The following is a 23701-nucleotide window of genomic DNA, read 5'->3' on the forward strand; positions in this document are numbered from 1 at the left end:
AGGGAGGGAGGGAGGCAGACAATGAGAGATATCAGGGGACTTTCTGAGTTTCCTCCATTATTTTGTTAGACAGGAATTCTCAGTGAACATGAAGCTGGCTGTGTCAGACATGCTGGCTGGCCTGAAAATCCCTGAGGTTCACCTTTCCCCACTCTTACCCATCTCTGGAGTTTCAGGCCCAGCTTTTTATGTGAGTGTTGCTGGGGATCCAAACTCAAACACTCATTTTGACCCACTGGGCCAACTCCCTGACACCAGTACATTTCTTTCCTTATACATTTAATAATTTTTGCTGTAGTATTGGTTTATTGCTTTCATTAGATGGATATACATTAATGGCTGACTTTTCATATGAAGAAAGCAGAGACAAACTCTCCACAGCCTAAGCTCCTCTAATCCTTAAGAAATCTAACCAGATCTCATGACCTTTTTCCTTTTCATAATGAAAGTTTTAATATATCTTCTATGTTTATACTCTGCCACAAAAATTCATGAGTACAAGATGGGTGCAGGTAGCCACAGACAAGCAGTATCTTCCTGTGCCTTGCAAGATCTTATTTTATGCACCCCCCCACACACACTTATATAAAGTCTCAAACTTTTTATAAAAACAAAGATGATGTTGAACTTCTGCTCCATTTCCTCCACCTCCCAAGCCCTGGGTTCACAGCTACCACTCCATCTGCCATGGCAGCTTTATGCAATTCTGGAGATCAAACCCAAAACAAGTTCATTCCCAAGCTAGACTCCTGTCTCCTATGACTATACTGGCAATGGCCTCTATAAATAAAGGATCTCTGACACTTTAATATTTGTTTCTGATATTAGGAATGCAACTAACTCTTTCTACTTTGAATAAAGAACCAGAGAGTGAAAGCAACTGTTGCCAGAAAGTCATTCTCAGACTAGTTAATTAATTTAAGGCACAGAAAGTATTCACCAATTTTCCTGTGAAAAGAAAACAAACCCAAACCCTGAGCTTAGCCAAGAAAGAATGTTGTCAATGACAGAAGAAATTATACTGATGACTTGTAGGGACTTCTAGGAAAAGAGCCAAGTTTAATCTCAAATTACATTGAATCTCAACACTTACACATACACATGCAAAGGAGCATGTACGTGTGCTCATGAGCACACACACACATTCCCTTTCAAATGAGTAACTTATTTGGAACCAAAAACAATAGGAACAGAGACTTGACTGTGAGTCAAAACTATAATGAAAAAATCAAAATAAATTATTCTCAATAATGTCCTAAGAAGGTGAGGCTGAAGATGGACTTCTTTTAAAAGCAGTATAATTCATCTCCATTGAATGTTGACAAAATACCCTCAGATCTACATCAAATGAAGGCAGGCGTGGTGAACAGGCATTTAGCTAGGAATTTCCTGACGTTACCCCCTAGCTGACCTCATAGTTAAATGGTGAAAGCAAACTGAAAGGAACTTCAAACTTAACATGTTTATGAGCTAGCCCCACTTCACTTATTTATTCTTTGTTAGCTCGGATTAATACAATAAAAACCAGGTATGATACGAAGAACCATTCCACTGCTCTGAAATGCTGCATTGCCAGAAGTCAGATGCTTGCCTTGCTACTGATTCACATGCATTAATGCAAGCTTAATGGAACTGACTTGCAAAGTAGAAACAGTCTTTTAAATAAATATCATACATTGGCTTTTTTCTTATTCCAAGTATAAAGTGACCATAATACATCAATCACAAAATACTTCTCTGGTAAATGCTCACTTGATGGTGAATTAATTAAAATTAGGATGAATCAAGTGTGAATCAAAAGCATAAGCTCTCACACAGAAACAACTGTTACTAGATACAGAAATGAGAAATGAGGAAGTGTTTTAAATATAATGAAATCTTTTGCATCTGGGACTTGAGTTACTCAGCAAAATTTTTTGCACAGGACAAAACTGAAACAATATACTAAATGAGAAAATTCAACATTCCACTTAAATCTCACACTTTAAAGAAAACAACATTGCTTTTCAATATCTTCCCCTGGAGCAGTATGAAAATTTGAATTCCTACCTGACAAAGTTTTATTTCTAATACATTTGTATAATTCTAAATTCTTTTGAATCTTATTTTTTTAAAGATCAGTCATATCTTTACCAAAACAGAAATGATTATTCCCAAGACTCAGGGAAAAAAATTTCCCAGCTAATGCAACCTGTAGACATTTCCTTAATCTTTCTCATTTGCATTTCAAAACTTCCAATATCAAAGGGAAAAATAAGTAAACATATCTTGTTTATTACTTCCTGCTGTTTTCAATTTCTCTGAATCTAGTCTCTCTCTCTCTCTCTCTCTCTCTCTCTCTCTCTCTCTCTCTCACACACACACACACACACACATTCATCAATTTAGCATATATTTTTGAAGTTGAGATTCTGAGGGCATCCATCTATATGTATTCTCATTCATTGGAAAGCCCAAAGCAAATCTTTGATGCAAGAACACTAACATCAGGACCATGTTTAAAGTACAAAGTAGATGAAGCCTATGATAGGAGCTGCCCTACTTTCAGAATAGCCAGTTTGTATATAAATCATGTCCAGGAAACCCTGCCTGCTTCATCAGTTGTAGAAGAACCCCAAGCCTTTCACATGGTCTCAAAACTGTACCATGATGAAAAAAACAGAACTGTCCTACGATCTGACCTATTGTCCTAGAAAAGTACACTTGCTGCTGTTTTATACTTAACATTAATGAAGGAATCACAAGTTTTGATATACAATACAACTTTTTAATCATAACATTTTAATTTAATATTTAGTCAAGTAAAGGACAGATTTGACTACTATTTTTTAGGAGCTTATAAAATAGCTAAAACAAATATTAGATTAAAAAATAATGTATTTCACAAACTCCAACACAAAGACTTACAGGATGCTTGGAATCATGTAATGGAATGTAGTTTTTCACACTAACTTTTTATGCTTTTTGCTAAGATATTTATGGCACTTGTCTCTATCTAGAGACAAGTAAAGTGAGACAGATCATCAATTATCCTAGCAGTCTAGAAAAGAGGTTAGCTTAAACCAAGACAGTAATGTAGGATCAAGCTATCTCTACAACATAGCATAGCACTCTGTGCTCCACTCTAATTAATTCCAACAATAAAGGGTCATGTTAATACTATGATATGCAAAGTTGTATTTCCCTTAATATTTTATTCATTTGAATACATTTATTCTCATCTTTTGTTTTCTGAACTAAACAGACCGCATCCTGTTGCTCACTTTTTAAACATTCCTGGGAACTCTCAATAGAGCAGACTATTCACTTACAGGTAGATAGTTCTCAGGGGGCTTACCTGCAAGATCTGGGTGTTACATGGTAACAATGTAAGGTTGTCCACAGAAGTATGGATGACCCAAAAGAGAACTCCCTGGAAACTAAGCCCAGCATGATTGACTGATACCCCATGGTTACATGAGTGAAACCTGTTTCCTTGCCTTCCCTAGCATATATTACCTAGCACCTTCTGAGAGCCTAGGGCCACCTGCAATTAGGGCAGAATTGAATGCAAATGGCTTGGAGGAGCAGCTGGAACCTAAGATGAGGGTGCAGGGACTCTGCCCAACCTTTCTTCCATGAATGAATGTCAACAATCAACAAACCCGGCTGTGATGATCCCAGCTGATCCCAGGGAGACACTGGCTGTTGTGTGCCTAAGAGAAGGTTGTATGAACACACTTTGAATGGAGTTTGTGTCATGCAGTAGTCATGGTTTGTCTGAAAGAATAGGAATAAAGACGAGATGTGGTGCTTAAAGAGATACAAAGTTAGTTTCGCTTTGGCAAGTTACTGGAATTAACCAAAGCTGTGCTTAACCAATGGGAAAGTCTGTGAAGAACCATGAAGATGGTCAAACTCTTTGCAAACCTCCCAAACTATGCATACCATACAACTTAAAATTTTTGTTAAAGCAGCAAATCAACTACGCCTATGTATTTGATCATAGAAGCACTTGTTCACAATCCAAAGAATGCTCATTCTTTCTAACTGGTTGCAGAGGAAGTGGGAGTCGGATTGATCTGAATTAAGAATTCTTAGCCATGAGAAATGTTGCCAAAGCTCTACATTTTTTTATGAGATATTTGAAGATATGTGCAGTCTGGCATGTGATGCGTAGTGTTCAGAAACTCTCTTACAGATTCTTCATTGTGATGAACGGAATCTTAGAACAAAGAGTTAACCTAGGATGAGTGTGCCAAGGTTGAGATTCCTGACTGAAGTTACAGATGGCTGTGAGTCATCTGTGTAGCTGCTGGAGTAGCAATAAGTGCCCTTCATCACTGAGCTCTCTATCCCCAGGTATTATTCATTTTCAATTTATTTTAATTTTTACAATTTAAGATGTTTGTATGTTGCCGGGTGAGTATGGGCACATAGGTTTATGGCTCAGAGTCCAGGAGAGGGTGTTGGCTTCCCTGGAACTGGAGTTATTGGCAGGTTGAGATGCCTGTGGGAGCTGGGAACTGACCTTGAATTTTTTGGAAGAGCAGGAAACACTCTTACCCTCTGAAACAGCCCCTTTCCCTTAGTAAGGAAGTCTTAGGAAATATCCTTTGAGGATTTTGTTCTAATTTCTTTTTTAATTTGTTGGGAGTCCTCATCTGTCCATTCATTATAATTTTGTTTCCTTTAGTTCTTTAAAAGTCATATCCTCTCGTTCTATCATACTCATTTCCTTAGAGTCTACTTATAGCAATGTATTTTTCTCTTCTATAGAGAGAACAATTTCCAAATACATGACAAATGACTTTTAGTCCCTAGTCTTATTGTAGGTAAATCCTCCAGGAATTTCCAATTGTAGAGACTGTAGAATCTTCATGGGAGTGGATGATTTTGTTCTAGATGGAATTTAATTTCTGAGTATACCCCATGTACTTGAAGATGGTTTTAACTATGCTTGTGTGAATTTGTGTTGACTTTACTTTCATTGCAAAATTCCTTAATTCCTAGACCTTATTCCTGAGAAAAAATACTTCTGACTGTTCAGTGAGTTCCTAAAGTGTTTGCCAAGCCATTCCAACTTGACAGGACACAGGCTCTCATCTTGACCTGCGCTTTCGTGAGTAATTCTTGACACTTCCACTGTGGTGCTGAAGTTAAAACAATGACAGTCATCTTAACATTTGAACTACAAATGAAGCACCTGTTGTATCCCTCTCATCTACCTCCTTTGTTTTCCCATGGATGTACAGCGCTCTCTAAAGATCTGCTGAACATCTATGCAAATGTTCAAGTGAGACCACTATTTCCTATTTTTTTTTTAAATTTCTCCCTTTCATTTCCAGATTTCATGGGTATCCTGAATTCAGTCCAAATGAAGTTCAAAATTGAACTCTTTCAGTGAGTTCAAAATGATCCGTATGAAGACTGAAGACCAGTCTTACAGCTATAAATGTTATATTCCAATATGAATCCCCTTTTTAATGACTCGGCCCCCTCACTTTGCCTGCTGATGATTTCTTTTCAAAACCTTGTAGCAGGAGTTTCACATTTTTAAAATTTTCAGTTATCATCTATTGTCAGAGTAAAGTCATATCATTATCCTTTCTATTCCTGCATTGTTTGGAAAATAATAAATCTGGATGCTATTCAACCCACTACACTTGAATCTTTGTAACTATGATATCAGGTCCTAATGGACATAAGTAAAGGAACATATTTTCTGTAGAAAATAAACATCAGTCTTATGATGAACCTGCCCTAGAAGGCAGAGTGGGTTCTATAAAGACACATGTTGTTCAGCCACACAGTTTAGAACTGCAAAATGCAACCGATTGAGACAGACACATTGGAGAACTAAGGCGATCGGACAGCCCCATCATGGGGCTGGAAAGACGGCTCCACAGCTAAGAGCACATATTGCCCTTGCAGAGGACCTGACCTGCATTCATTTTCAGCAACCATATCTGGGGCACATATCCACCTCTAAGTTCTGCCCCAGGATTTCAGTGTTGTCTTCCAGCTTCTACAGACACTAACATACCCATACACACACACAGAGAAACACATAATTTAAAAGCATTAACAATAAATCTTTAAAAAAAACTTTCTTATTAAATTGCTGTGCTAGCTTGAAACAAAACACTGAATAGAGTATTAGAATATTCCCCTGTATTTACATATTCAAGGAATATGAGTCCCCAATTGGTAATATTTCCACAGTAGAAAATATACTATCCCAAAGTTGTATTGTATGTCTTGGATGACTATTTAATCCAATATTGTTTTCAAAAATGTATGTTCTATCTCTTGACCCCACTCAGAAAACAAGAGGACTTTTAAATAAACCCAAACATTTCTTAAGGGAAATTTATGTTTGTTTTCATGTAGCTGTACCTGACAGTGAAATGACAACAGAGTGAAATATTCTTAAATATACATACACATAGACGGATACTCATTAACAGGATAACAAAATAAAGCTATTATGCCTTAGTTAATGACTACTTCTAATAAAACATTAGAAAGCCAAGTGATTTGATGTAACAGTGGGACTTAGATGATATTTTCATGCTTGAGAATAGCAAATGTTAAGAAATACCAAGAGACATACAAAGTTGTTGCTATCTACTGAGTGGCTTTTCTAATCAGTTACTAAGTTAGAAAGCAATTTATGTTGATTATATCCTTTGAAGTTTGCTTTCTGAAGACATTCAGCTCCTGTCAAAGGTTTGGGAAACTGTTTTATCAAATTGGAATCACTTCATGGAAGAATAACACTATATTTTGTTGTGATATGTTATCGTAGGTCCCCAAGAAGCTGAGATGATAGAATGCATTTTCTACGAGAATATGTTTGCCTTTGCCTAATTTCTCTTCTATCTTTCCACTCTGCCCATATTCCCACTATGCACTGGAGAAATTTGCTAACTGAGTTCTGTTTGTATCATGTTTATTGACATCTGGTTATCCATCCATAACAAATCCTGTCACCTCAACCCAATTTATATTTTGAGAGAAAAAATATTATTTATTTAAACAGAAATGGTGATGTGTCACAGGATTTTCCCTCTCCAATTACATTAGTGCAGAGGAGGTCTGTGATTGAAAAAGAAAGGTGGACCTAAGAGTTACAGAGACAGGGAATGTCTTCAGGTAGGAGGAGAAAGAAGATGGCTACAGACGTGAACCCGCATGGTATTTGCCAGACTCAAATAGCTATGATTTCACAAGATTAGAAATATTGGGGTAAAGCTTTTATCATTATCGATTGGCTCTAATATTATTGTATTGGCACCTTGTAAACTGTGATTTTATTGATACGTAAATCTGATTGGTTAATTAAGCTTTAAAAGTCTTGATTTCACTGGGTTACTAGGTATTGTGATATGCAACCTCTAGGTTGGCTTTTCCATTTAGTTACTGGAATGTGGGATCGCTGACTACATGGGTTGATGGCTGAAGAAGTGCTAGCAGCTCCCTGGACAAGAGAGCCAGATGCTGTGGGGGCTAGCTGGAGAGAGTTGATGGCAGCAGGAATGTGGGAGCATGGTCCAGCCCCACAGAAAGATAGCAGGCTCCATTTTTTTTTAATATTTCCCACAGCAGACATTCTTTCTCTAGCTTCCTCCTTGCACAAATATTCTTTATGCACACATCATAAATGCACATAAATTCGTAAAAGAAAGATAGGAGGTGTTCTTCTAACCTTGGTCTATCATGATATGTAAGATGTTTTGCGGAATACATTTCAAACTCTATTAGAAATGCATACATACGCCCATCAACCCCCCTGGTCTTCTCTGTGTACTTTGTACATCCTGGCAGAGTCACTGATTCAAGCTCTGTGCTTTCCATGTGTTCACCTCTGAAGCTCAAGTAAAGGCTGTAGCTACCAAGGCAGGGCTTTCCAGCATTCTGTTTCTAAGAGCTAATTGCTGTCTCTGTTCCTTGAAAGGCCACCACAATTGGCTGCTCTACTGAACCATCTTTGATACCAAACTCCCCTTGCTCTTGGAAAGATGACAACTCATGCGCTCCAACCACCAAGAAAGCCATTTCTGAAAGCAAAACTTCTCTGCGCAGCCTCTGAACTCCACACCTCTCCTTTCCCATGTCAGGTGACCTGTCAATCAAAGCACATGTGTATGAAGTGAAGATCTTTGCTTGCAGTTTCAAAGCCAGTTTTCAAGTCATGAAGATGAATGCTTGGCACACCTCTTACAATTTGCTGGTGAGTTATGATCTCCATAGGTGGATGCTGCTGGCCTACCAACAGCAGGCTGTGTGTGATCTTTGAAATGGTTATTTCCACAAGAAAGCATCTTCCACATTACCTTCTGGATTGCTGCTTTTAAAAACTCGAAGTCATCTTTGAGAGAGTTGGCTAGAATTTGAAGGTGAGTTTTCTCTGGTACATGAGAACATCAGATCTACTAATTCAGCACATTTAGAAACATGACAACAGTGAGAAATAGAAAAAACCACCACGGTGCTTTTATATGCTTGGAATGTCTATAGGTTTAAACTTTTATTTCATTGCTTTACTTTTGGCTCGGGCAAGAATATCCAAGAACATCACATGGTTCTGAAACCTGGACAAATGAAGTGGAATATTACTACAATCAGTTAAGTAATTGTGTGTGCTAGCCACCATGTGTACGGGGAGACCAGAGGGCAGTCTGCAGGAGTTAGCTTCCCTTTCCTCCATAAGAGCCCCAAGGATCGAACTGAAGTTAGGACAAATGCCATTACTTGCTGAGTCTTCTTCTTGGCCCAACATTTTCTTAATTGCTTGGAAAATCGTTAAGGGCATAACCTTTATCTAAAGCAATGACCATTTTTAAATCTTCTCATTTCATGGCTTGAGCAGAATCAGCAGCTGCCCTGCACAATGCCTGTGCTCAAATGCCAAAACCTCAACTACCCTTCAAGCCAATCAAGACAAGTTCATATCCTCATAAAGCAGACTGGACCAATGGTTATACTTCACACCTGATGGTAGAGCATCTCAACAGTGTTACGCATCCAAACAGATTATTTAGAATGTGTGTGTTGCAACAAGTCAGTTTATATATTTACATTTAATCAGTGTGTGTGTGTCCGTGTCCATGTATGCCATAGCACATTCATGATGGTCAGAGATAAGTTTTAGGAGTCAGTTTTCTTCTTCCTCCTTATAGGTCTTGGGCATGTATCTCAGGTACCAATCTAATGGATAAGTGCCTTCACCTGCTGAGCTATCCTACCAGCTGCAGTCCATACTTTTAATAAAGAGTTGGCTATGTTCATTTAGAGAACTAAACATTGGAGTTCAGACCAAGATACATCTTTTACAAACGCTGAGAACTCAGCTGAGAATAGCAAAGTGGTTGATCAGCCCTGGTATCTATACCCAACTCTGGAAAAAGAATGAAGAACAAATGTAGAATAGGAAGTAATGGTAGTTGGAGTTTCCCACATGAATGCTCTGTCTGGAAACCTACTATAACGCACTTATGTAAGGTACAAAAGTTTCTTTTAGTTTTTTTGTCATATTTAGATTTAAAATAAAAAGTAAACTTAAAAATCAAGCAAAATATGCTCTTGCATTTTTAGCTCAAAATTAGCAATCTCTCGCTCTCCCTCTCATTCACAAAAGAACTAAGAAAAATTCTGGAAATTTTACTATTCTTTAGAATTTGTGAGTTCTTTTCATCTTCAAAGTGCTTTATAGAGATTTCTAATTAGGCTCCTACATACAGCCTCCTATTCTCACTGGCTAATCATAAGACAACATACCTGCTCTTCTTACTAGAGCTGAACCAGACATCATCCTTAATCATCACTAAATAGTGTGGGGAAGTGTCTGTCATAATTTCTACTTAATGAATGACAAATCTGCGTACTTCTTCAAATATGAATCCAGTTGTCAGGGCCCTAATCCTCATTAGCTACATTTGGTCATTATTTATTCAGAGCAGAGATATGTTTTAATGGTAGACTTATCTCCAGTTACATGCACTGGTTTAAGAAGTTGCATTTTTTCAACCTTTAATATTATTTTAATGGATTAAATTTTATTTCCTTAGGAAAAAACATTTTTATTCTCTTTCCTTATTGTCTTAAAAATTACTTTCCTGCTAGCTGCATTTTTCTTTCTCTCTGTGTGTGAGTGTGTATGTGTGTGTATGTGTGTGTGTGTGCATGTGTGTGTGCATGTGTGTGTGCATGTTAGCTCGTGTGCACATGCACACATGTACGAATGTATACTGTATATGTTCACATGCACATGAGTATACGTATACAGATGTGTGTATGTCTGGGTAGATGAAATGACTCTCAGGTGCCATTTCTGTTTGTTTAGACAGGACCTCTAACTGGCCTAGAACTCATCAAGTAGACTAAAGTAGCTTACTAGGACATGGCTGTCCCTGCCTTCCATGTGCTGGAATTGTCATGTGGAATTCCACATTGTGACAAGGATTATTATTATTATTATCATTGTTATTAGATGTTTTCTTCATTTACATTTCAAATGTTATCCCCTTTCTTGGTTTCCCCTCCAAAAGAAAACATCCTCCCCCTCTCTCCTTGCCCTCCCCCTGCTCACCAATTCGCCCACTCCCACTTCCTGGCCCTGGCATTCCCCTACACTGGGGCATAGTCTTCACAGGACCAAGGACCTCTCCTTCCATTGATGAATGAGAAGGTCATCCTCTGCTACATGTGCAGCTGGAGCCATGAGTCCCTCCATGTGAACTCTTTCCTTGGCTGTTTAGTCCCTGGGAGCTCTGGGGGTAGTGGTTGGTTCATATTGTTGTTCCTCCCATGGGGATACAAACTCCTTCAGCTCCTTGCGTCCTTCCTGTAGCTTCTCCATTGGGGACCCTGTGCCCAGTTCAATGGTTGGCTGAGAGCATCTACCTTGACAACAGGCTTTTTTTTTTTAATGTGGGTTCTGAAGATACCATTACCAGGAGCAATTTTTTTTTTTTTTTTTTTTTTGGTTTTTCGAGACAGGGTTTCTCTGTATAGCCCTGGCTGTCCTGGAACTCACTTTGTAGACCAGGCTGGCCTCGAACTCAGAAATCCGCCTGCCTCTGCCTCCCAAGTGCTGGGATTAAAGGCGTGCGCCACCACCGCCCGGCCCAGGAGCAATCTTATAGTTAAACAAGCTGGGGTTGTTATTCATTGCACTGAGAGAAAACAGTGGGTAACAGGAACAATGGGGTGTTTTGTGAATAGTGCTGTCAGAACAAATTTAAATGCAGCAATCATCCATCTAGGATGTATCAAGGATTCAAAGTACCAAGGATTCAAACCCATTACATTAAAAGCAGATTCTCTACCATGCTACCATGCTCACTCCAGTATCATTCACTGTAGCCAAGGCAGAGATGCAAATTATTTTTTCTATCAGAGGATGCATAGGCACAGATAATATGGCAACTTTACATAAAGAGCTATATGCAGCCCTTTAAAAGAAGACAATCAGGGGAAGGGAGATAAACTCATGGGATAAAGCACTTGCTTCACGTGTGAGGACTTGAGTTGGCATCCCCATGGTCCCGTTATCTGAACTTAGTAGTGCACATCCATAACTACAGTGTTGATACTCAAGAGGCTGAGAAGGGAGAATTCCGTAGAAGCTCAAGAGCCAGCTTCTCTTCTACATGCAAGAAGAAAGAAAGAAAGAAAGAAAGAAAGAAAGAAAGAAAGAAAGAAAGAAAGAAAAGAAAGGAAGGAAGAAAGAAAGAGGGGGGAGGAAGGAAAGAAGAAAAGAAGAAAGAAAAACAACCACAATGACAACAACAACAAACAACAAACAAATGAAAAATATCATCAGAGCTCATCCTCTGACCTCCACCCAACAAACAGTAAATTCCATCTGTCATTGATGGACCTGAAAAACACTGTGTAATAAGCCAGACACTGAAAAATAAATGCATATCCTTGTCCATGCATGGAATACAAAGCCAACTTAAAGAATCAGAAAGTACGGACATGTTTTCAAAGACCTGGGTTAGGGGAATTAAGAGATGAGGATCAAAAGTCACAAATATCAATTAAGATGAGAGAAATAAATAATATGTTCTCATGAAGAGGGACATGTCTCATGCCTTGATTCAACCACTCCATACCATATAGCTATTGCATAAAATTGTTTTGTACACATCATTAGATGTAACTGTGATTTGTTACATTGAAATAAATACTACTTCATACTTAAAACTCCTTGGTGTAGAATTTGGGCATCCACTGGGCGACTGGAGGTAGGATCTGAGGGAGGACAGACAGACATGCTCAAGCAAACAAGTCATTTGTCTTTCATTTTAACAGGCACAGAACGATGCAGTATGTGCTTTCTGTCAGGATTGCACAACTGAACAGCAGAAGTTTGCGGGAGTGATGAAGAGCATGAGTCTCATAGTCTCTCATTAGGAAAAACTAGAGAGTCAGATGGGAGAAATGCCAATGTTTGGGGTGTCTCAGATAAAGCTATAAAGTGCAGACATTTCTCTGAAGTTTATCTGCGTTCATCTGAACAACCCAAGTCTAGAGATCAGCTTGCAGATCTACCACAGTAATTTCTCTGGCAAGACTTCCAGTGTCTCCCTGTTCCTGACTCTTTCATTGGATCTTACAACCTTGGCTTTGTCTTATCCCTGTAATAAAAGAAACATGATGGCATAGTTAAAAGACATATTCAATGGAAACAAATACCAAGCTTTTTTTCCTGCAGCAATAAATAGGAATATATTTAAATATTTTTCCAGTAAATATTTCAATGTCCTGCCAGATAAATTGTTTGTTTGTTTGTTTTTGAAATAAATAAATGACTGCCTTGAGTATTTGGATTAATTTAAGCAATGAATTTGATAAATAAATCAGATATGTAATAGGAACATGACTATAAAATAATTTCATTAAGAATGTTATAATGGAAATTTTAATGAAATTTTTTAATGGAAATATCAGTATTGTATTGAGGCATAGCATTGGGTTTCTTATGATTATTCAATCCAAACCTTCTTTTCACAACTGATGATAATAAAATCTAATAAAATTCAGTTATGCATTACAAGTCAAGATCTTAAGAATTAACTCTAAATTCCGACTTTGGGGCTGCTTCTATAATCCAAAAACTCATTCAAAACTACAACCAACTTTGCTCTAATATCATTTCTGTCGTTGTGATAAAATACATGAACAATAACAAACCTAGGGAGAAGGAGCAAATTCATTTGGCTCGTGGTTCCAGGCTATAGTCCATCACTTCACTTCTGGGAAGTCAAGGCAGGAACACGAACAGCCAGTTGCATCCTTTCTACAGTGAAGAGTAGAGAGGAAATGAACAGGTTGCTAGACTTCTTCACTCTCCGCAGTTCTGATAGCCTAGTGAGTGACAGCACCCAGAATGTATTCTAGGTCTTGCTACATCAATAAACGATAACGAAGATTCTCCAAATACATACCCACAGATCACCCTGACCTACAAAGGTCCTCATGAAGACATGTGTCCTCTGTTGCAGATGATCCTATGTACTATGTCACACTTACAGTTAAAACGAACCAACAGAGACCCCAGTCCTTGTCTCAAAAACAAAAACAAATTTAAATATTGCTACAGTAATTCAAGAAGCTTTTACAAAGTAACATTTATATCATTTTTATTATGAACACTTTATGTATTTTAAAACTAATTCAATCTAAATATTAGTCAATTCAATCCTGTAAAGATAATGAACTTTATAAATTACTCAATAAAAACAAGACCTAGTACTATTTAGTGGAATTTAGGTACTCTATCTATATGTAAATTATCACAGTTGATATAAGAACTAACTCCATAAAGGCATTATAATATTTTTAAGTTTTTGTGGATGGGCACAAGGGATTGAAAAAAATTTAAGGAATTTATATAAGTGCTAGTAGTAACTAAGGGTCATGAGTAAACTCAATTTGTATTTCAAAGAAATGATATTAGCAAGGTTTATTTGAGTTTTAAACTCAAGGTACATCCATTCATTTTCTAAAAATCCAATAAGTAAATAAGTGCCACAAAACTGGAACACAGAAACAGTAGCCACAGAATGGAAATTAAAGCATTAATTTTCCAGAAGAACCTGCTGTCACTTGAAAAGGAATGTCCCATAGATTTGTGTGTGTGTGTGTGTGTGTGTGTGTGTGTGTGTGTGTGTGTGTGAATACCTGGTCCTCAACTGGTTTTACTCTTGTAGAAGGTTGTGGATATTTCAGAAGGTAGAGCCATACTGGAAGAAGTATGACCAAAGGCAGACCTTAATGTTTTATAGCCTAGCTTCACTTCCTGTTGCCTAAATGTTTCTCGTAGGCTCAACACAATCAGCCACCTACCATTACTGCCTCCTCAAGTTTCCTATAACTAGCAGATCCTCAGGTGGTGATCGAAAATACTCTGTTAGGCTTTTTCTTATTAGGAACTTGGTCACAGCAACAAATAACATTATATGGACTCAACAGGTTATATTTAGAAATATTTATTCATACAAATATGTGTGCAATAACAATGAATGTGAAAAATAAGAGGCCATCAGTGTGAAGGAGAGCAAAAAGGCATAAATGGAGGGCTTGGGGGATGGAAGGGATGGAAGAGATACTGTAATTAAATTACAATATCAAAGATAGAAGAAGAGAGAGACTCATAGTGGGACCCTTTGGTCTAGCTAAGAATTTACAGCATTCAAAGAAATAGGGTATCCCAGGGTTAGAGGTTCCAACCACTGGTTGCTCCTGCTGGTGCAAGGCATTCCTTAAGACACTGGGATTTGGCTCTTGATCTTCACATCACACTAAGATATAAACCACACAGCAAAAGTCAACATGAAAGCTATATTCAGGGTGATTCATTCGGAGCTACTAACAAGATGATGGGGATGCTTAAAGAGATAGCTAACACACAGAATCTGTCTCTATGATTTACAAAATAAAATTTGATATGCCCTGATGCCGTACATTGCTCGTGTCTCTTCTTCCACACTGAGCTAACTTTTCAGTATCTTTGTGCTTCCCCATACATCTGATCTCACATATTCTGCTTATGGCTGGATACTTTAATACCTGTCTCCAGTGAATCTAAAGTGCATCCTCAGTGGAGTTCCAGCCTATGAGGAGAGAAGCCACCAAGCTATCTCCTTCCAGAACTTTCCAGGTTTCACTCTTACTAGTTGGCAGTTTCTAGCAATCCCTTCCTTCTCCTGGGCTTCATTTATTATTACTTTAGTTCATGTCTTTTCTTTTCCTTTAGACTATTCACATGTCTTGTCACAGGTACTAAGTTAAACCAGTCCTTAATGTAAGCCCTAATATTTTGCAACCTACTTTTAATAAAGGTTCAACTTCTCCTCTAGCCCACCAACCAGCAGAGGTAGTGGAAGTAAAGAGTTATTAGGAGATGGGGGATGTGGACCTGTTACGCAATAGTTCTTTGTGAGTGAGTTCCATCTTCTTGGGTAGCAGTTCAGTCCCATAGCAAACACCAAGCACAACTTAGCAGCTTCAGAGCAATGCTCTAGGGAGGCAGACAACAGGCATGAAACAGCAGCTACAGTCCTATCCTTTCAGCAAGCAGATACGAGGCAGCTGTAGTTCAATTTTGAAGAAAGAACCAGGCTTGTCATCTGGCCTGAGGTGAGGCCACAGAAGCAGCAAGCTGCCACAGGAAACTCACGAGCAGTTCGTGGGTGTGTTTCTCTCAATGGTGGCATGATCACAAGTTGAGCTCAACAACACTATGTAAGGTGAACCAATACATGTGTGTCTTTAGCGAAGAAGAACAAGGAGGAGCAAACCAAGACTCAGTGCCTGCCTCCTACTATCTGCAGGGTCATATTTAAACTCTTTCATCAAGAGTCCTTCCACTGTTTGATTTAGCAAGACATCCTTTCATTTTTCAGGAAAGCAGTCTTTCTTGTGATTGCTTTTGAAGAACATCCTTTCAGCTGTGTGCCCCAGAAAAATATTATAGGCAGAACTAACTTTCCAAATGAACTAGAGATGCCCACTTGACCTTAGCTTGAATTTACTGTTGCTTGTCATGTTCTGTGTGCTCACTTTCATAGAAGCAGAACCATATCAAACCTGAAACTACTACCATCAAAATGGAAACACACACACACAAACAACTGTACACCAAGTATCTAAAAGATACTAGCTATAGATATTAATTGTAAATGCTAATGATACCCAACACACTTATTTGTGTTATTTTATGTTTTTCTGACATAAAATATAAGAACTATTTAATATCATCCACCAACACTAAAATTTTGTTTCAAACACAGTGGCTATACGAAGTTATTTATTTGAGAAAAGAGCTTATTTGAAAGTTATAAGTGCTCACATGTGGCTTGCAATAAGATGAACTCCCATTAATTGTTATTTCTTTATTTTAAATGGTTTATTATGTCCTAGTTATTTACTATGAACTACCTTTCAATGAATGCATGACCCAGTTCAGACTAGTCTTCATTATTTTCTTTCATGCTTCCTATTTTTCAGTTTTCCTCTGATACTGAAGAATCATGGTAGAAAGATAGTTTGTCATTCACCATTAGAATTAAATTGAGTATTCTATCTATGGTGACTTCATAGTAATTTGGTAACATTAACTGCTCTCATTTGTGGATCCATAAAGCAAAATAGCCCTGGCCTGTCTCAAAGCTGAGCCTATAAATTAAATTTAAAAATAAGTAATTTTCCCTTTTCATGTTACTTTCTCAATAAACTATGACAGCCTACCTGCCACATACCCAACTGAGGAGATTATGATCATGGCCCAAATTAAGACATTTACCCCACTCATTTTAGTTTTGCAGAAATGTTTCAGGAACTACAAAGAATAGAGATTCAGAATAATTTATCTTTATCACTGACATTTGCAAAGAACCAAGATATACCATCTATGTGATCATAAAACATATTTTCACATCGCTTCAGGACCACATGGTTATTTTCTTCTAGTTGAAATTCTATAGCAATTTGTTTATAGAACACTAGGTCAAATCTATCCTTGGTGCTTAGAGATACAACAAGGAAAACTTAACCTACCCAGTATTGTTAAAAGTAGAAATAAGATCCCAGTAACATATATCTAGAAATGTCAAGTAGACATGTAAAAAAAATTAACTACATCAATACTGATTTGTACAAATGGAGAAATATCTCTATAATTACTTTCTATTTAAGACAGGTTATTCTGACATCATAATTGACTTTTCAGTTTAGCACAGAACTTTATGGCTCCACTTACCATTATGTCAAAGAAATACATTTCTCTTTAAACTAGCAATTAGCTCTTTAGGATGTGAGCACAAATCTCTGTTTGAACAATACTAAATAAAAACGTAACTTGATGTCAATGTTTCATATTACACATGAAGTTTGTGAAGCATAAATATGGGGTGTGGAAAAGCATGTATTTGTGGTGAACACAATTTAAATATCTCCCAGCTTTTCTCAACAGTAATAGGATCAGAAAGCAATTTTACTTCCTTTTGGTTTTCTCAATGATATAACCTTGGAAGTCACTTATGAGTTAGTAACATAGAGATTTTCATCTCTATTTCTATTCCCTTATTTGTACACAAGAAGATGGGGTCCATAAAATAGGGAAAGGGAATTTTGATCTCACATTCTACACAGTTCACTTTCAAAAAGTTTAAAATGTTTAATACATAAAAGTAAAACCAACAAAATAGAAAAATAAACTGGGAAACTCTATTTCTAGTATTTCAGTATTTTTAAACGATAAGGCCATTCATAAGAGCACAAAACTGGAATTATACATGTAAAGTTTCAGTGAACGCGCTGTTTGGGCTTGTAAGGGGATACTATCTAAATCCCAGATACATAGATAACAGAAGTTATTACTATAATTTGATCCAGTGCAATGTTTTATGCCTCACACTCATTATAACTTGTGAGGGAATGGGACTCCTCTCCTCTCAGACTGAAGGCAGATCTGCCAAGATGAAAGGTCTTGCTCAAGATCATATGGCTAACAATGGGCTGACCATTAGCCTTGTCCCTTGAAAAGAACTTCAAGACTCTTTCCACATTCCACATTCTTCTGAGTTCCTGATAGTCACCAACTAATGATGGAGATTATGTTTTTCAATGTAAGAATTAAGTTCTTTCCTTCAAGACATGGGTGGTTTCCCCTTGGCATCAGTGGGAAAATGATGCCAAAATTCCAAGCACAGTGAAATCCACAGTGGATGCTCACCTGTGCACTCTTTGCATGTGAACTCTGCACAGCTTCCTGTAAATTTCATATCACTTGCAAACTACTTATAAATTGTATTGCATAGAGATATATAGATAATTATACTGTCATTCTCTCAATGGACGGATTCAAATGAGAGAATAATTACATAAACCTATGTATTCAGCATATATATATACATATATGTATATATATATATATGTATACACACACACACACTATTTTTCTTTTTTAAAGATTTATTTACTTAAGTAGTGTTTGTGTGTGTGTGTGTGTGTGTCACCGGAATGCACCGATGTGCACCATTTGCATAACATTCCAGTAAAACTGAGAAGAAAGTATTAGATCCCTTAAACCCAATAAGCACTTTTAACCATTAAACCATCTTTTGAGCCTCCAGTTATTGTGTTTCCTTTTCCTAAATATTTTCTATTTCCATGGTTGGACTGATAGATATAAACCACATACATAAAGACCTGGGACAAAATACTTTACTGTCCACACCCACCAATAATATTGTGTACATCAAAGTAATAAATAAGGCACCTTATTAAGACCATTTTCTTAATCTTTTTCTTACATTTATTCTCTTCTTTTTCTTATTATACATTCATTCATTCATTTATTCGTTCATTCGTTCATTCATTCTGTATCATGCATGAATGCAAGGGGGAAGTATATGTCACAGCACACAGATCAGAGAACTTCTTCGAAGAGTTGATTCTCTACTTTCACCCTTCCGTGGTTTCAGAGGATAAATTCAAACCTCTAGACTTCAATGAGCAGCATTTCCTTTACCCTCTGAGCCATCATGGCAGGCTTTGTATTTCTTTTTAAATCAGGCCTGGCAAATAGAGCAGAGAAACCAGAAAGAAAGGTAAGAGATGTGGTAACCGTGGGATTCATTGGATGGATTCAAATGAGAGAATATACTGAAGTAACTTAAAATATCAAATTTATACCCATGATTAATAATATCCTTCTGTTGTAGTTACTGTGTCATAAGCTTCATACCTCCATGTAGTCCCCTGTGGTGGGTGGGAATGGAAGCTAGTTTTTGAGTTTGAAAAGAACTTTCCAAGGAGTACAACAGTGTGCACTGCCATTAGATGCTCAAAACAAACAAAAGTTAAAAATAATGCAAGGAAAATTAAGAAGTGCAGTTATCAGAAGATGCATCTACCTATGTCAAATTGCAGATTCAACATTCAGGAAAATGATGTCATCATTCATTTAATTGCCCTGCAATAAATCAATTTTGTGAAATCAAAGTGGGATCTCATTGTGTGCAATGTTTTTACATCAGTTGATGGCAATTGCAATCCTATGAAACTCCAATCTTATGTTGAAGCAGACCCTATATTAAGCAAGATAAAGTTCAGTATTATTTAGTTTTCTACTTAGGGGATTTTTGAAAGCAAGCATTTTACACTCAATCTATATGACCCTCACATCTGTAAGAGGCTGCTTGCGATGGTTCCTTCTAGCCTTTGACCTCTTTCGTTCATTGGTTGTTTATTCATTGTTCATGGGCCCTAGAAGTTTGCATAACTATTTTAGGTCAGAGCATGACAAAAGTAGTAAAACTGGTTATGTATATGCCTTTGACCTTTGTCCTTATAAAGGTATTGTTTCATTCTAAGCTATACAAACAATGTGTTTTGATCAAGGTGAAAAAGAGAAAAAATGGTTAACATTGAGGATTTTCCTTCAAATTGCCGCTTGATAAACATAATCTTTCTATACTCTTGCTTCACTGATCGTAAAGACTGGTAGTTAATGGCCCTTTATTACAAACTTCCTTTAGTACTCAGCCCAGTAATTAGACAAGAGCACGTTCCATGTCCCCTCAGTCTCTCTCAATGGCTTTGATCAGAACTTTGCTCAGTGACACACATCTAATAACCACAGTGGCACAAAGTGAACCCTTAAGGCCCTGATTTAGTTCTTAACTCACATCCTTGACCAAATAGGAGTGTAATTACCCATTATGCCAGTTGCAAATAGACTCTGACCTTGCATACAGGTTGGGACAAAAGCAAGGGAAAATACAATAAAGCAGAAAGATAGCACCCCAAAATAAGAAAAACAGAAGAATAGAATCTCAAGTATATGGACCTGGGAGGCTAAACAGCATGACAGCTTAGAGGCAACTACATTTATAGTTATGTACCTTTGTTTTACATTGCTTTTAGGTCTTCATTTAATGGGAGAACTAAAGAGCAAAAAGGTGGTGTTGGAATGCTAACAAGTGAGATTGTATTGAGCAACTTACCAAGATATATAATCTGAAATCACGAGCATTTGAATATAGCTCTTGGCACAGACAGACAATTGAGACCACCACCTGCCCTTACAAATCTAAAGGATAAATGAGTAAATAAATAAACAAACAAATGGAGAAATAAATCTAAAGGATAAAGAAAGAAAAGAAAAGAAAACAAGAAAGCATTCTGGCTTAATTTACTTGCCCAACAATGGAAACCCTGGGGAGAACATTAACAGGGCAATGAAAGTTCCCAAAGTCCAGAGTTCTACCTCCATGCTCTCCTGGTGCAACATTTACCAACATTTGCCTTGGGAAATCTTACTAAATCACAGAGTTTAATTCCACAGGGCAAAAATAGGATTTGAGTTTGAGCAATTCTGCGAGGCATCCAGGTGAGTCCAGTACTTGTTTCTCAGCAACAGTATGAACCAAGGGGCTAGGCAACTCCACAGCCATTTTGGGTTCGTTGAGTTTCGTCTTTATTGGTAAATGTAGTCTCTGAATAAGTTGTTGTTGCATCACTAACAGATCTGAATATCAGAACATGTTTAAAATACGCTGTAAAGAAGATAATGTTTTTACAGAGACAATTAAAAGTGGAACTTCCTAAACATGTGCTTAGCAAGGATGAATGACACTTCATCCAGAGAGAAGAGGTAACACTTTTGTAGAGGTCCAACCCTACACAAAGAACTACAAGCAACTAAAGACTGCTGAAAGTGGAAGAAATATACAGACTAAGCTGGTTTTATTTGTGTAATTAGGAACATGTCTGTGTGTGTGTGTGTGTATGTGTGTGTGTGTGTGTGTGTGTGTGTGTGTGTGTGTGTGTGTGTGTGTGTGTAAAACACTAAGAAATGGAAAAAGAGGGCCTGAATTTGCAAAAAGCAAAATGAAGTATTTGGAAGGGTTTGAAGGAAGGAAAGGGAAGGAGAAAACTAAGTAATTGTGTTATAATCTCAGAAAAACAAAACGAAATAAACAATTTCAAAAGTAAGAGTTGATGGGATATGTTTTAATCATTATATTCCTATTACTATGGAAGACATAAAACATTATACTTAGTAAAAACTAAACCCTTCCACCATTTTGCCTTCCAGAGGCAACATCAAGATATTCATGTTTATTTCTCATGAAAATCAAGTGGTTAAATATTTGAGACCCAGTTATTTTCCTTCTGAAAGATCAGTTTTACCATTCTCATCTACGTTTCAACATTCATGTTGTTTTATATATTTTCTCATTTTAAGTATCACAGGGGGAAAAGGGTCTTTATAATCATTATTTTGTATAACTTACTTTCTATGAGTTTTTATTTTTGTTCATTTTAGGTTTTGAAGAGAGAGGCTGCTATAGAGAAAGTTTTCTAAACCTTTAACATTTTGCAGAAACGACTCACTTTGTGATTGCCCTGTGGTGCAAGAAGAGGAGACTCTGAAAGGATTTACCACCTGTATTGGCCTCAGCACAACACTGTTGAAAATAAGTATTCCACGTGAGTTTGTTGTTCTCCCTCTAGCAAAGGCTGTGTAATCCCTGATTTTTCTTTAGTAACCCAGTTTTGGTTTTAGCTAATGGTGCTGTGGTGCTGTGCTGTTCTTTCAGGGTAAAAGTTCTCATATAAAAAGAACAAAGTTAATAACTTACTCGGGCTGTGACTCACAGTTCTTTTGCATAACTGAATTACTGACTCTTATCCTTTCCTCCTCCACACATAGGATTTCCCACCCATCTCCTCCATCCAGGGACAGTGGGGTGATTATTTCATCATACATAGAAAGTCTATGACCTGATCATATTTTGTAGAACCAGCACGGGTTTTCTGATAGTTTGATTTTAAGTAATAAAAAAAAAATGCAATTGGAATTATCTTTAAAGAAAAAAGAAGTAGAGTTTACTGACAATGTAACTGGACTAACTCGAAAGAAAAGTTTTCAGGAGCTATAAGGATACAGAATTCAATGAACGCCATCCATGTTTTCCATTTCTCCATCTCTCATGCAGTCCTTTGTCTGTGCTGATTATCCCGAGCAGACATTTCCCATCTGGGCTACTGGCACAGCCTGTAAATGTTCCAGGTTTCCATGTCTCCTGGAATCTGACAAAGAGCTTTACAACAGCCAACCTCCAATCACACTCACTGATAGACATGGCCAAACTCACATTAGCGATTGTTGTGATTGAGGGATTCCCTGGGTTAGCCAGGCAGCAGCTGAATCATGTGTCTACCATTAAAGTCATGCAATGATGTTGTTAACCACCTAAAACACATGCAATTGGAGTATAAATTTGTGGTTCATGAAGGAAAAATAATTAGGAACTTCAATGAAAAGTAGACAAAATGTATGTAAACTCAAGGATATCTGCTATAAGAAGAATGACCATCCATTCCAGTTATTGTCCCAACAGCTTTAGCACTTGACTCTGGTGTGCTTCATTTTGTGCGTCTACATATTAATAACTGAAGTAAAAGGCGTCACAATGGGTTATCTATTCTTTGCTCTTCTAAATGTCACCATAATCTTAGGTAATAGTGAACATAAGCTTGTCCTTTAGAGACTGTGGATTTGCTATATACTTATAGTGTTGAAAAAAGGGTCTCAGAAGTTAGGGGTGTTTCTTGCACCTTCACAAGACCCGATTTTCTTTCTCAGTACTTATAGCAGGGTATTCACAATCACCCACTATACAGAGATGACTCTGTTGGCATCCAACAGATAAAGATATGTTCCCACAACATGTATATACACATGAAAATAAATATATTTTAAGTTTATAATAAATTCTTTGAGAATAATAGACTAAAATATATTTCACAAAACAATTGATGATTTTTTTTTTTAAAGCTTGACACTAGTTGTATAAGTGGTGCCACACATTTTAATGAGCTAATGTCTCTCATGGTTGTTAGAATGTCACCCTGAAATGACAAGGAAAAAAAAAAGCCATCATCAGAAAACTCACCAAAAAGACCACCATATGAAGAAGAATTGTAAATATCAGTGGAAACATGAAAAGACTGTAAGACAAAGCTATAAGAGCTCCACAAGAATATGTAACTATATTCCTTTGATTGTGGTTTTTCTTTTTTTCTTCCTTTTTTTTTTTTTACATATTTTCCTCAATTACATTTCCAATGCTATCCCAAAAGTCCCCCATAGCGCCCCCCACTTCCCTACACACCCATTCCCATTCTTTTGGCC

The 23701-nt window shown here is 37.2% G+C and overlaps 1 long non-coding RNA gene across 1 annotated transcript; it reads left to right on the forward strand.

The window, feature by feature from the left end:
• The first annotated feature begins 4208 nt into the window (after positions 1-4208).
• On the forward strand, positions 4209-12660 carry LOC110305725. The gene is made up of 4 exons (XR_002379185.1): positions 4209-4341; positions 4993-5101; positions 8103-8381; positions 12304-12660. It is a non-coding gene; the product is annotated as an uncharacterized LOC110305725 (long non-coding RNA).
• The last annotated feature ends 11041 nt before the right edge of the window (positions 12661-23701 follow it).

This window comes from Mus caroli, chromosome 2, assembly GCF_900094665.2.
Source record: "Mus caroli chromosome 2, CAROLI_EIJ_v1.1, whole genome shotgun sequence".
NCBI classification, from domain to species: domain Eukaryota; kingdom Metazoa; phylum Chordata; class Mammalia; order Rodentia; family Muridae; genus Mus; species Mus caroli.